At 33.7% G+C, this 12,835-nt stretch overlaps 1 protein-coding gene across 8 annotated transcripts in view; it reads right to left on the reverse strand.

The window, feature by feature from the left end:
• The window catches only part of RIMS1 (regulating synaptic membrane exocytosis 1), a 412,504-nt gene that overhangs the window by 341,250 nt on the left and 58,419 nt on the right, over nt 1–12,835 (reverse strand). The gene's annotated exons all lie outside the window — the stretch shown is intronic.

Genomic DNA, 12,835 nt, shown 5'->3' on the forward strand with positions numbered 1-12,835 from the left:
TTTAAATTTCTAAACTTTAAAGTTCTACTAGATCATGAAAATAAACACGTCAATATTCAAAAACAATATATTTAGAATTAATTTAAATATATGTAATTTAAAATATACTTAATATGCTTTCATTATTTTTTTTAAAAACAGGAAAACAACATATTTTTTTATACTAACATATATCCTGACCACAAGACTAAAGTGATATAGCTAGCTACTGAGTTTTTAGGGGGAGAACTATTTTTTTCAGATTGCTAATTATTCATCCAATTTGAAGGAGCTCTAAATTTTGGTAATATATATTCCTATATTTTCTAATTTGACTTCTTTTTAGCTGAAATCTCTTCTTAATATAAGAAAGAAAAGTTAAAAATGCCCTACACTCAGATTGATATGTAAATACATAAAGAAACATTAGATTTTGTTAGCCTGCGTGAATTAACTTTTCTCTAAAACTATAATTGAATTGTTGTGTCTAGCATAGCACAATTTGGAGGGATAAACTATAATAGTTTTGACAGTTCTAATTTTTTAGCCCCACTGCTTCTCATTATTTCCCATGCATTAAAGTTATTATAAAAAGATAGTCCCTTCATACTTTAAGAAATACAATAATATTTCAGTATGTTGCAGCTATTAAGGGCCTTTCTCTACATATGATTTATTCTTTCAGCCAGACATAAGGAGGCAACAAATGATGCCACAATGCTGACTTGGATTAAGAGAATAGGAGTTCAAGGGATTTAACCTCTTATTCTTTGCAAAGTCTTCAATTAATCAGGGATCTATCAGACATGGATTCTTAACAGTCTTCTAACTGCCTGTGAGCATTCCCTGGCCACTCAAGCATCACCGAAGATTTATGCAAATGAGACATTCTGCTACCACCTCAAGGGAATGCTCCTGTCTCCGCCCTCAGCACTACTGGGTTTTATGAATGACTGCGATCAATGCAAAGAATGGCTGCCAACTGCCCACTCAGCCACTTATACTCTTCCATGCACTTACACACAGAAGAAACTAACATTGCCACAAGCCTGCCAATAAGGCTATGGTAAGGTTTCCATCTCTCCAAAGAGGAACTAAGTATGCTTCCAGAAACTTAGAGTATGTAAATTAAAAATCCTAAATGCCTCCAAAAACTACAACTTATAAAATTACATTCTCTCTTTTGAGTTTCCATTTTGGTGCCTGAAATCATTAGCACCACCCCCTGCTTCAACTCCCCCACTTGCAAAAAAAAAAGAAAAAAAGGAAAAAAGAAAAAAACTATTTTATGAAACTTTATCTCAATTTGGACTTAAATATAATTATTCCATCTTACATGACTAATGTCAGAAAACTAGTTATTGTTTTGGCATTAAGCTGCCAAATAGATTATGACATGTTTATATTTTTGTTCTCAGTCTTTTGGTTTTTGAATTTTACTGAGGTTTCTCCTATCACCAATGGAGACAACAATTTCATCTAAATGGCACTAGGGGGAAAAAGCATTTTTTTGCTTACCCTCAAGTGTTATTGTACTAGTCTATATTTGTCACGAGACCTTAGGGGCAGTAAAAATACTATAAGTTTAAAGAATGAAACATTTTTCAAATACACATTTTTTGATTTGCTGATCACTGATTAAAAATACATAGAAACAAGGAAAAAATAGACAGGAAGAGACCTCAAGGGCTCTGTAGCTAGCCCTTTTCTTCTAAACCTCATATTTAGTGCTTCACGCCCCTCTTCCATATGTCATTAGTAGAAAGTACCTAAAATATATGCAAAATTTCTATCTCCAGCTCAATCGATCCTCTCTTAACTCAGACATCTAACTGCCTCTTCATTTGGTTTGTAATAGATTTCTCAAAATCAACATTTCCAAAATGGGATTCTTCCTCTTTTTCTTAAACCTGATCTTCCAGCAGCCATTTCTATTTTGGCTGAATTGCAAATACATTTCTATAGCTGTTCAGGCTAAAAACTTTAGACTTCTCTTTTCTCTCACACCTTGCATCCAATCTACCAGATTGGTTCCACTTTCAAACTATATGCCAACTCTGACCATTTCTCACTTCCTCCACTATTGCCAGGCTGTCCCGAGCCAATCTCACCTTCTACTTGGATTCCCACAACAGACTTTTAACTGGTTGCCAGGCATTTGTGTTTGTCTTCCTCCTAGAGACTATTCTTAACACAACAGCCAGAGTGATTCTTTTGAAAGATAAATCAGACAATGACTCCTCAGCTCAAAATCTTGCAACAGCTCCCTAGTTCACTCACCTAAAATATCGGGGTCTTTAGAATATAATCTGGCCTCCTATAACTCTCAGAGTTTATCTCCTATGGTTACCTCTCTACCCCTTGCTCACTCTGCTCCAGACACACTGGCTGGTCTTCCTCAATCACACTAGGCACAATCTTGCCTTGAGACCTTTGCACCAACTCTTTTTTCTGTCTGGAATGCTCTTCTCTGATATTGGTATGACTAACATCCTTACCTCTTTCAAGTGTTTGCTCAAGGGTCAGTTGTTGTTGGTTCCTACTCTAATAATTTTACTTAACTATTGTACTGTTTCCCCACCCCGCCCCCCCATCACAGCCACATACTTCCAATATCCTTCACCTTGCTCTACTACTTACTAAAATGTACCAGCTTCCACTGCTGAAACATGAGCTGCTCAAGAAGAGGGATTTCTGGTTCACTTACATAGCGAAGAGCCTAGAACAGTGCCTGACATGTCACTCACTATTTGTTAAAGGAATCTATAAGATAAAAAGGACAAAAAGCTATAGATTTCAAGCTTGAATAACTAATTTCACATGCTAAAATTAGTGATTTAGAATAGATTCTAGGTAACACCTTTTTGTAAGATTACAGCATATTTTTATAAAATATTCACAAACTATAAATTAATTTATGGCCAAGTTTAATGATTTAAATAACTCTAGTAAATTTGTTTTTATGTGGTTTGACTAAGATTCATTATGTTTCTGAACCAGAAAAAAAGTATTTGTCAGCATATGACTTATCTAGTGAAAAACACTCTTAATGTCAAGTAATTTCTTTGAACCAGTGAGACATTATTTAACAACTATACTGATATTTTATCAAATAAGGCCTTAAAATAATTGTATATAGAGCAAAATCTTAATAGTACAGAGGAAAAAATCCTCTTTTTTTCTGATTTTTCTAAACAGAGTAGGAAAATAAAAACTTCTGTTTAATTAACACTCATTATGTACCAAAATGTACACAGCATATCTCATTTAATCTTCTCACTATCCTGCAAAGAGATAATGATCATCCCACTTGACAAATGAAGAAACTGAAGATCTAAGAGATTACATTATTTTTCCAATGATAAATGACAAACACAGATACTTAAGAAGCCACAGTTTGTATCAAGGATCTATCTGGCATCAAAGTAATGTCCTTTCCATAATTACAAAAAACTTCTTGATATTAATACTTGAAACATAAATGGAAACTAATAAAAATCAATCATAAAGTTACAAAGTCCAGTATCCTCAGATATGTTTCAATACCATTGATTTCATGCTATAGGTACATTGTTGAAACTATTCAAATAATCTCACATAACTGAATGTTCTTTAAATATTATTCTAGTATCATAAGATGACATTCTCCAACTGTAACAGCAGAACAGTGGTAATAGAAGGGTGTGAAGTTAGTTAAATTAGAAATGTAGGGTGACCTTAAGACCAATAGGAATATTATAGAATGTGGAATGAGAAACAGCATCTGGTACAGAAAACATGTTTATTTAAGGGAGAGAATTATGAAAGCTAAAAAGATTTGTTAAATTCATTTGCAAGACAAATACAATTGTTAAAAATCTCTTCAAATACATTTTTCAAAAGAGATCTTCAAAACTGATCTCATTTCCATTTATAAATACTAAAAGAGGAAAATCTGAAAATACTTTAAAAATGAGTTTTAAAAAAAATTCCATATTCGTGTCAATTTCACAGTGAACAAATGAATGTGGCTGTTATACAAAAGATGAAGATGGAACAATGAAAATTCTACACCTGAAGAGGAAAGTGGACACTGGCAATTTGAAAAGCCAGATGTACTAATCACAAATCATCAGGGCCTATCATACTTCTGATGTGCATCTGGGGAATCCTCAGAAGCTACATAAGAGTAATTATCATTTTAAAAAGACTTTGAGAACAGGAGAAGGAGGTTCTTAATTATAAGAAAAGAGAAACCAGCTGGCCATTTTTCACAATGAATAATGAGGGCTGCCGAACCAACCCTAAAGAGGCCAGGAAGTTATTCACAAAACCAGACAAAAAAGTATAGGATTCTAACATAAAGGTGATAACATGTTAAAGCTTCATACAGAGATTAATGGATGATTTTAAATCTTGAAAAGACAAATTTTTCAAAGACTGATAAGAAAGAAAATAATAGGTAAAAAGTCAAATCCTTGGTCTTCTGGATTATTCAAACCTGCCCTGTTTATCATCCCTTTATGTCTCCAGAATTTTAATGAGCTTGGTTCTTCAAGGTCCTAATACTGTTTCCAACATTTCAGCAATATGATCAATTAACCTCTTTTTATCCAAGCTACTATTTTCTGTTAACAAAATTAGTTTTTTTCTCCATTCACGAATTCTTGAAATATTTTTACATACCTATGCTACTATCCCCTGCACTTTGCCCCTTTTACATTTTTTCTACTCACTGACCTACACGCATTCTCCAAAAGCCACCTGCTGCCTGCAAAACACAACACAACTTTAGAAAAAATCAAGAGAACCAGAAATCTCCTGCCACTAAACCTGCAAGAGAGAACTTCCTTTCATTCCATAGGAGGAAGGGGGGAATCTATCTAGTAAAGAGTAAGTAATTTCCAGAGCTAGGAAGCAATCAATTTAGTCAATGTAGCAGAGACATCAAATAAGACAAGGCCTGAAATCATGTTTTGCATACTACAAGAGTGAAAACGAAATGGGGCTCAAGTGGAATTGCAGTGGGCTGGTGGGGAAAAGGGTGATGTAGAAAATAGCAGAGTTTGTAGACAATTGCTGCAAATGCAGCCAAAAGATAAATTGAGAAAAGAGGGGTGATGAAGGGAAAACGGTCTTTGTTTACACACATGGGTACAATCCTAGGTGAGGGAATTAGCGATGGGAAAAGAAGTTAAAAGAATAGGGGAGAGAAGAGTGGAGGAGAAGAGAGGAGAGGAGAAGGCTAGGGAGGGTAAGAAAGGCTAGGAGAGGGAGAAGAGAGGTGTTTAATGAGGAAGCTAAATTGCTGAGGAGATGGAGACGGATGGCATGAAATAAACTGGTAGGGGCTTAGTTCCCAAAATGTCACCTTTCATATGACCAGAACTGCCATCTCCATTTTCTCTCCAAAATATTCTTTCAGGGTAATGCTTCATGAGGTTCATTTTGGAAAAGTTTTAGAGAATGAAAATCCTCTCTCTAGCTCTCCTATTTCTAACTCCTCTCCTAGAGGCGGAAATTTTTGCTCAAAATTTCTTCCCCACTCCTACCTATGCCAGGGTAGGGAGGAATGTTTGAGGGAGCTCTCTCCTCCCAACCATCATCCACTAACAGTTATGTTTTCACTAATGAGAAGAATTACCATGTCTTAAAAGCAAATATAAGTTGGCGGTTTCCGATTTCATTAGTTGAGTGCCAAAATAGAGAGACCCCTTTTCATTTTTTGAGTGTCCAACTTGCCTACAGTAAACACCCAGAGCAGACGTGGGTTGGGCAGATTCTGACATGTTTCTAACTCCATCTACTTTTCTTTTTCACTGCCCAGGTCTATTCAAGATAGTTGGATAAATGCACCTGAAGCCTGTTCAGAAGACTTAGATTCAGAGTGAGTTATGAACAACAACAACAACTCACCTGGGAATAATAACATACAGCAATTAAGGAGAACATCTGAAAAACTAAATAATATCTAATTTTATCTAGCAAGGGAGAATTGAGTGTGGATCAGTATATTCAGCTTGTTTTGTTCTTTTGACATCCGTGATAGTGCTTCTGTGTAGAACACATCACCATGGGTTCCAGTTTACACAAAGAGAAGTCCTATCCATTTCTTTTCCACTAATGAAAACACACTCATTTGGGTATAGGTGAAAAAGATGAAGAGGAATATAGTCAATATTGTGATAAGTTTGCAGGGCGACAGATGCTTACTAGACTTATTGTGATGGTCACATTGTAAGGTATATTAGCGAGTCACTATATTGTGCAACTGAAACTAATATAAAATTGTATACCAACTGTACTTAAATTTAAAAAGAAAGAAAACATATTGGTCTAAATATGAGTGAGAATGACACTATCATTGAGATAATCTTGAAACTAACATAAGCTTATCTTAAAGAGGAAATTGTTTATAGTTTTTAGGACTTAAATCTCATTAATCAATAGTTCCTAATACCCTTCACAATTAACTTACGACCCAATGAGGATCACTGTTCTAAACTGCTGGCTCTGTCCCAAGCTTAGCTAAGTGTGGGCTCTCCATCTTAAACAACCATTGACTTGAACAAATGAGATGAAAGAGACTGTTTAGCCGACAATAGCACCAAGTTAAACAGGAATATTAACACTCTTAATGAGAATCATATAACTAAAAAATTGTCTAAATTAAAAAAAGGTATTCAGCAAAACAAGATGAATTTCGAAAAGTGTAAACATATTTAGACATGAAAACTATACAATAACAAAACAGAAAAATAACAGTGAATAATATCAGCTAAAATTTCTGAGTGACTACAGTGGGCCAGGAGCTGTGCTAAGAATACTACATGCCTTTAGCCATGTCATCTGGTCATATGTCATATATTGCACTTGGTGCAACCTAAGTTACAAATTTATTTGTGAAATACCATACTATCTTCTTAGAAGCTCAATTTACCATTTCAGAAATCACATGATATCTGTGAAACACTGTTTTGAGCAAATTATTTCATTGTCATTCAAATTTTAGCATGAAGCACACAACTGTAATTTAATATTTCAAGTTTTAAGCATCCCATATCTCCTTGCCACATTTCAATGTTGTAGAAGAATAATAGATAGTTGTCAGATAATGGTTATCTACAGTCTAAATATCCAGGGTAAAGAATGCAATTTGGTAGTAGAGACGGATGAATGGTATCTGTAAAGATTATTGGCAGAGCTTTTTTACAACTAATGATTTTTCTACTTTTTCTTTGTAACACAAAGCACAGCTCTTTGAATAATAATTTTAGGGTAGTTTTATGTACCTAAATATGCCTTTTCTCCACAAGCATTCTTTCTCCTTCCTCATCAGGGAGCCAGATAGCTAAATAAATATCTACTAGAGGTCCATAATAGCTCCTTGGTGGGATTTAAGTGGATTTTAAATAGATAAAATAAAATGGGAAAATGAAACTTGGAAAAGCATTAATGAAATTTCAGGCACTGCTTTCAATTAATTGTAACTATTTTCTCAACGAATTCACCTGCCTAGCAAGTTACAGGAAAACTGGAGCCAGTTAGATACAAAAATATATTGTACATAGACTATTACTTGTGCATAAATATTAAAGTACTATACAAAAAAATATACACTATTCACTATTTATTTGAAATGAAATATTTCTTTATTTTAAATGAAATATTTCTTTATTTTATTAAGAGGCCACGATGCTTCTTTTACCTAAAATATAACAAAAGAATGAAACCACATCATTTCGACACTTCAATGGGAACTTTAACACCTGAATATGATTGCACTTTTGTTTTAATTTTTTGTATGTATTTAGAGTGAGAAAAAGAGAAAATATCTTGTAAATAACATTTTTCATTGCCTTCATCCAAACTTATGAAAATATGAACATATAATTAGGAAAATATAGGTGAAAGGTATGATAACTGGAAAAAACAATCCAATGAATAGGACTAGTTAGTCTTCACTGACAAAGGTAATCATTCTCTAAGCCCTCTGCTCTCCCTTTTGACCTGATAAGACCATTATTCCTGTGGCTTCAAATATGCTAATGGTTTCTGAACTGTCGTTTCCAGATTTCCTCTCCCATTATTATCTATTGTCTTAAATCTGTATCTATGTTCTAACAATCCTTCTAACAACTGAGCTTGAACAGACTAAAATACTGAACGCAATATTCCTCCTTCTCTCAACCACCTCTCAAATTCTGGTCATCAATTAAATCTTCCCAGTACTGATATTCACAATCTTGATGCCACTAGGACCTCTCACTCTCACTTAATGGCCAATAAGTCACTGAGTCCTCTGGCTAATTTTTTGAAGGATCTTGAAAAACTTTCTTATTTATGTCTACTACTCCCAAATTCATTTTCTCTCTTGAATGAACTACTGGAGTATTCTTTCTCAACCTCCATTTTCTCTTATTCACAGATTCTATAAAAGGGCTTCACACTCCCCACCATATCAAATACAATGCACAGCTATCTAGTTCCAAGGTATTTCACCTACAAATTCCCTCATTCACTAATCTCTTCCTCTTAATTCTTAACGGAGCCCATTTTCCAAGTGAGGTAAATACATCTAAAAATTTTAGAACACATTATTTTCATCTCCATTCCAAATGCCACTTTTCTTACTTAAAATTATCTGTCTCTTTTTCCCTCTCCATTAAATTTTAGTCCTTTCAAAATTCAACTCAAATGTACTAAACTCCAGAAAGCCTTCAAGGCTAAGGACTCTCATTAACCCTTCACCAGTATCTTCTAAAAAAAATCAGTCCTTATATAGGCATAAGAGACTTTGTTTAATAGCTGCAGCTCAAGTACTGGGAAGAAGTTCAAAAATGTCTGCTTTGGAAATAGGACGTGAAATGCAAGCATGTTCCTTCCAAAGGCTGAGAAGCCCTCGTGATTATGACGTCTTTGTCATCAATGAACAAATTCACCAGACATGTGCTCTGTGCCACGTGCCATGCCAAGCGCTATGATCACAGTCTGAAAGCAAGTCAGTCTGTTCATCGATACTAATAGTAACAATAATAATAACTTACTTGTATTGAGCATGTATTTCACATGGACTCTTTCAAGCTCTTTATACGCATTAACTCATTTGATCCTCACAACTCCATGTAGTAAGTAGGTTAAATAGCCATTTGATGTAGAATTTACGAAGCTCTGTTATATGTAAATTGCAACAGTATGAGTTCCACAAGCTGAACTCTATTATATACCATTTTATTTCCTTAGGATTGCTTAAATTATTTTTTAATATAAAAATTAATTAACTTCCAACACAAGTAAAAACAATAAGATTAAGTGTAGGATCTAGATTAATAATGCAATAAAGTCTGCCTATTTTCCCTCCAAAAAATGTTCAATTTAAAATATACTTATTTTGAAGAATAAAACTCTAGTCTATTATACTTTTAATGTATGTGTATACTGCCATGTCACTTAGTGTTCATGAAGGTCATAAAATATATATATAACTAATGTTCACCTTGCTCTTCAGCAGCACTTCCAGAGTTCCAGTTAGTCACTCCTCAGATTTACTTGGTATATACCTCTTATTTACAGATTCATGGATGTAGAAAAACATGAGGGGTTTTCAAACTTGAAGACTGAAATTTGTTACCCCTCCCATCCAAGTTACGAACTTCTTCTATATCATTCATACTTCTGCTGTAGGCAAACCTAAAGCCACAAAGAATGCACTGGTCTTGAGATAGCTAATTCTATTGTTAAAGAGTCCTGACTATTGCAACATTTTTCAAAATATATTTACTGAAATCTGTCTCTATGTAACTTCCATGCATGGGTCCTAACTCTGCCCTTGAAAAGCTATATGGAACAAGTTTGTTGCCTTTTTAAAAGACCATCTCTTCACATATTTGAATTCAGTGGTCCTGTGTCCCCTTCACACCCTCTCTTCGCTTCTCTTTCTTATCAGTCCCTCAGTATCTCTCCTTAGGCCTATGTTCCAGAGACCCGCCCATTTTGGCAGCACCTCTTTGGGTTAACAACTCTCTTAAAAGTTAATTCCCTTCATTGTACAATATTTTTACTCTAGGTCCACAGGAAGGAATACAAAATTAAATTTAATAGCCCTCTTTAATAGCCAGGTCCTATAAAAAAGCCAATTGACATAGAAGTGATATTCAGGGAAAATTATCTATGAGAGGCTTCCAAACCTAGTCATATATCAGAATCATCTAAAGAGGTTTTTAAAGGGAAAAAGTCCTTGGGTCCCAGCCCAGACCTACAAAGCTGCAGTTTGGACCCAGAGATTTTCACAAATTAGCTCCCCTGGATAATTCTAACAACGTGCAGGGAGGTGACTGGGAACGGTGGACAACAAATGAGCCGCTCATTCACTCCACTGGACCATCGATGTCCTTTCCTCAGAGGAAGCTAAACCGCAAGAAGTCTCCATAACTTTGACCGCATTATCACAGTCCCTCATAAAACAGCTTTCCCTGAACTGCATTTTAATGTTTAACTGCCTTCAGCTTTTATGACAGGTCAATACAATAAATAGTTGTATGAAGTAGGTTTCTGCCTTTACTGTAAAATACTGGTGAGGTCACCATCTATTACATCAGTTTGACTTCTTTCTATAAAACTCCACATTCATTTCACATTTTTTTTTTCAAAATTTAACACCGAGAAAAATATTCTCTGTTTATTACAAATATCTATCATGATTTCTTTTGGTCAGGGTTCCATAGAAGTTCAGAGAAAACGTAAAGCTTATCATAATAACTGTGTTGAGAGAGTAAGCATATTTATAATCTCAATTTTTCCTTGGTTATAAGTTTCAATTTCTATTTTACCAATAAATCATGTCAAAATACTTTTGAGAAAAGCAAAACAGAATTACAGAAAGAAAAAATTAAAATGTTACTTTACAGAAAAAAATTTTAAAAGCAATTCTTCTTAATTCTGAAAAATTTAATATCTTACAGAGCATACCCTGGCACCTGGTATACATATAGTAAACAGGTATTATTATGATGATGACATCTCACTAAAATTGAAACGTTATATAAAATCAGCATTTCAGAAAAATGTTTCATAGAAACATTCCATATGAATTAAGTAAATGTTTTCACACAGGAAAGGAAATGGTTTCATAGTCCAATAAATTAGGGAAATATTAAGTTAAACAGGTTGAGCAGGTTTTTTCACTGCATAAATTTTTAGACAATTTAAAATGTCAGTGTTCATTGTTCACCTCTAAAACAGAGACATAACATGTAGTATTCAGTTTAGGAAAAGATGAAGTGACCCTTTGCAATTGCAACATAAGAAATATATATTCTCCAAGGGATATAATCAGTGCTTGGTAAGTCATTCTAGATAATGTAGAATAGCAAATATGGCCCTTAAGTTTAGTAGTAAATATTTTCCATTGGCTATCTCTTAGTCTAAAAGCATTAATTACTATGTTTATCTGAACATAGGCAATTGCTTCACATTTTGATCCACTGAATAAACATATCACCAAACTCTTACAAAGTTCATCTTCCAAGTAAGACCTTATGTTTTTAGAGTACATATTTTCTCCATTCTTATATACTAATTTCACAGGGAGATGACACACAAGAGTTACTTAACACTTTCATGACTAAGTATTCAATATCAACTCACCAAAGGCACAGATTTTGACCAAAACAAAAATTCTTTGTGCAAAGCCTATATTTTTTGTTGGTTGGTTGGTTGGTTGGTTGATTACACAGGTAGCAATCAATATATTTATGTGAACTTTAACAGAAACAATGAAAAAGGCATAGAAATCCAAATGCCTTTCTTTGCAATTCCTAAGTTAGATGTATGATGAATAAAACATAATCATTGTAGTAGGTAGACTGCATCTGTTACCCTAATATTGGAAAGAAAATACTACATCCAACAATTTTACTGTTTACACATACATTTTACATATTTGTTTTTCAGGCAAATAATAATATATCTTATTTTGCCTATAGAAAAATTTAAGGGACAATCAGACATTTTCTCTAAAACCACACAATTACCTGAAATTTTTTTTTTCTCTGATGTATAAAATTAAGTACTAAATCAACCAAAAATATTTACATTATATATCTTCTATATACATTACATATGTGTACATATACACACATATACAGGGCTTATATCTAAAATATATACAGAATTCTTATAAACCATTAAGAAACAACCTATCTTATGACCCAGAGATCTATTTCTAGGTACTTACCCATGAGAAGTAAAAACATATGTCTACAAAATAACTTGTATAAAAATATTCATTGTAGCCTATTCATAATAGACTAAAACTGGAAACAAACCAGGTATTCCTAAAAAGAAAAATTGGTGGAAAAGAGTCATGGTATATTCCTACAATGGAATGTATTCCTGATGTGTGCAACAGTATAAACAAATCTCAAAAAATTTTTATTGATCAAAGGAACCAGACATAAGAGTTCTTACTGTATAATTCAATTTTTATAAAGCTCAAGCAAAGGTAAAAACTAATCAATGATGACAAGAATCAGAAAGTAGTTGCCTCTGGCTGGGGTATGTGGGATGTGGGTAATGAGAACATTTTATATATTGTTTTGAGATGTGGTGACACAGGTATATACAATTGTTGGCATTCATCAAACTGAACACTTCAAATCAGTAAATTTTATTGTATGTAAATTATATCAATAAGAGTAAAAAATAAATAAGAAAAATAAGTGATAGCTCAAAAAAAATAAGGCACAAGTCTTAGAATTTAAGGATATGCCAACTTTCACGCAAGCACACTATAATGTGGTTTGAAAAACAATAATTCCAGTAAATGACTATGGAAGTCAAACAATTAATATACTTTTTCAAAGTGAACAATTTTTTT

Source organism: Pteropus medius, unplaced genomic scaffold (genome assembly GCF_902729225.1).
Source record: "Pteropus medius unplaced genomic scaffold, Ma_sr-lr_union100, whole genome shotgun sequence".
Taxonomy (NCBI): Eukaryota; Metazoa; Chordata; class Mammalia; order Chiroptera; family Pteropodidae; genus Pteropus; species Pteropus medius.